Source organism: Sarcophilus harrisii, chromosome 1, assembly GCF_902635505.1.
Source record: "Sarcophilus harrisii chromosome 1, mSarHar1.11, whole genome shotgun sequence".
NCBI lineage: Eukaryota > Metazoa > Chordata > Mammalia > Dasyuromorphia > Dasyuridae > Sarcophilus > Sarcophilus harrisii.
This window is the reverse complement of record NC_045426.1, coordinates 98,124,351-98,126,950: the sequence shown is the minus strand read 5'-3', so window position 1 is coordinate 98,126,950 and position 2,600 is coordinate 98,124,351. Positions and strand designations below refer to the sequence as shown.

Below are 2,600 nucleotides of genomic sequence, written 5' to 3'. Positions count from 1 at the left end.
TAAATTTATTTAGGGAGAAGGGGGAAAAACACAAAACAGAACCACTTTGGGGTGGACACAGCTTCAACATCTTCATCTTTTCTTTGCTTGATCTGGTTTTGCTGGTTTTCTGATTTTTTCAGAAGTTGTTAGCAGCTGAAATTTCTGTTTGGGCCAGGAAAGAAGTATTTCAGTTGCAATTCTGAACTTTCAACATTCCTGTGAACCAAAATAAGCCTTGAGAAACCAATCAAATTTGTTGTCTAGAAGCTTTCAAGAACAGGGAGACATCCGATTTGCTAGCCAGTGCTTGGTTACCATTTTTCTCTCTCCCATCCTCAGTACAAATGCTCCAATATTTTTGAGTTGAATGACATTTCAGTTACAAAGTGAGAACAATTGCCTTGTTTTATCTGGAAGAATTGGAACTGGAACAACTGCAGTAGCGCTGGCAGCCTGGAAGTGGGAAAGTTGGTGGACAGATCTGCTCTTCTTCTCATTTGTGGTGGTGATTACTGCCACATCGGAGGTGGTGGAAAAATCCTTCTGAATGGGCTAAATATCCTGGGTGGAAGTCTGGGCCAGGGGCTAGCGCTGCAGTGGCTGTTATCTCCCGACCATGGAGCGCCCCTCTATCCATGTGTTTCAATGCCTTCTTAGCTTCATCTGTATTTTCAAACTCTTACATAGGTATAGCCTTTAGATACATGAAGATGCATCCTTTCCACAAGCATATCAATCATTTTAATTTCCCCATAAGTGGAAAATATTTCCATGATGTGATCCTTCATCACATTTCTAGTAAGACTTCCAATATGTACTTTAGTGGGTTTGGGTGAAGGACTTCATCTCTTCTCTTCTTTTTCATCCCTTTTAGGTGGTTTTGCTTTGGAACAAGAACGCTTCTTATTGTCATCCCTTCATCTAGAGGGACTTGGAGCTCCAGGGGAACTATTGGAACTGGAACTTTGTGTGAAGATCGTGTATTTTTAAATCAACAGGAGTCAGGAATTCAGGTTAGGGGAAAATCGTCAGTCTTTATTCTCAGTGAAGAAGGATCGGAGGTGGAAGAGAATCGGCGATAGCAATGTGTGTAGCTGAGTCAAGAAGCTAGCTTGACCAGCAGCCACACAACCAGCAGCTCGGAGTCTCAAACCCAGGCCCAATCTCTCCCAGCTTCTCTTCCTGTCTCCCTCTCTGCTTCCACCCACCAAAATCGTCATTTCCTATACAACACATCAGGACTTGCACGGAGAGTGGGCAGGGACCATTCTTTATCCAATCATGTATATTAATAGAGTATAGCCCAATTACTATTTAGCCTCACGTACTTGGGACCTCAGTGCATCAACTCAAACCTCAGCCCATTACAACTTTGGAAGGTGCTAGAACTTCCAGAATGGCTAGATGAAGAAGGGCAGGAACCACTGCTAGAGCCAGTGCTAGTGCCAGAGCCAGAGCTGAAGGTGGAACTGGAGCGAGACCTGGAGGTGCTGCTACCACTGTAGGCACTGCGCCTCTTAAGAGCTTTGCCTTTTTCATGGTCCTTTTCATTTGATTCTTTCATGGCCACTTTTTCTTTAAACTGATCCTTTGATTTGTCATCTGTTCTATCTTTATGTTTGTTGGGAAAGGGAGCTCAAGTGCTGGACTTTTTGTATTTTCCTTGACTCCTAGCAAGCTCTTCTTTCATTCCTGATAAATCCATTCTCCCCTTCTGAAGTGATTCAAAACAGTATTGGATAAATACTCAGTTATCTGAGCTCTCACTTCTTACTCCTTGATTCTGAGAACTGATCCCTAATTGAGTTTACTCCATAGAACATCATCTCTCCTCCAGTACCAGTTCCTCCCCCTGCACCCTCCAATGATCAGAAATGACCTTAATTTTTTTTTAGCATAAATTCTTTCATTACAGGACTGTGAAAAATTTCATAGAGGATTTATTCTCAATTGCCTGCTCTTGTTTCCATCTTTTAGAGACATCTTTAAGAAGACAAATCTGATAAGCCATTTTTTACTAGAAGCCATTCCATATTTCTTAATAAACACAGAAAATTAGCAGTTTGTCACGTTAATTCTTAGGTTCTTTCAAAGAAAATGGATGTTCAACAACAGAAACTTATTAACATTACACAAAACTATATAACTAATCATGTATGTTAAAAAATAGTTACCGCATTATCCTTTCAAGAGAGAGCCCCAATACAAAGTTGAAAACAAATTATATCTCATATTAAATAGAATTGTGATAAAACAGAATTGGAAAGAGATTCTTGTTAAACCATGGTTTCTTTGGGGTCTCTATTTTCACAACTGTAGCTGAATGTTCAACATGTCTATCACCAAAATACCTTAGTTGGCATCTGAATACTTCTGAAACCCTTATGGATTTTTTTGAAATGGGGCTTCTGTGGCAAAAATAAAAGTTTGTACCACCCAAGAGCAGAACATGTTTTTTGAAGAACTTTGTTTCTATCAAATGCTGTATGCAGGTTTTAAATCTCCCTAAATCACCCATAGTTTGGTTAATTTATTTAGTATTATCTTGTCTCTATGCCTGCCTCTTAAGAACTTTTCTTTTGCCATGCCCTTGCCTTTGGTCTGTTTGCATTCTTTAA

At 40.0% G+C, this 2,600-nt stretch overlaps 1 pseudogene; it reads right to left on the bottom strand.

Annotated features, from left to right (window-relative positions):
• Positions 1-317: 317 nt before the first annotated feature.
• LOC105749558 lies at positions 318-1,687 on the bottom strand (annotated as a pseudogene).
• Positions 1,688-2,600: the final 913 nt, after the last annotated feature.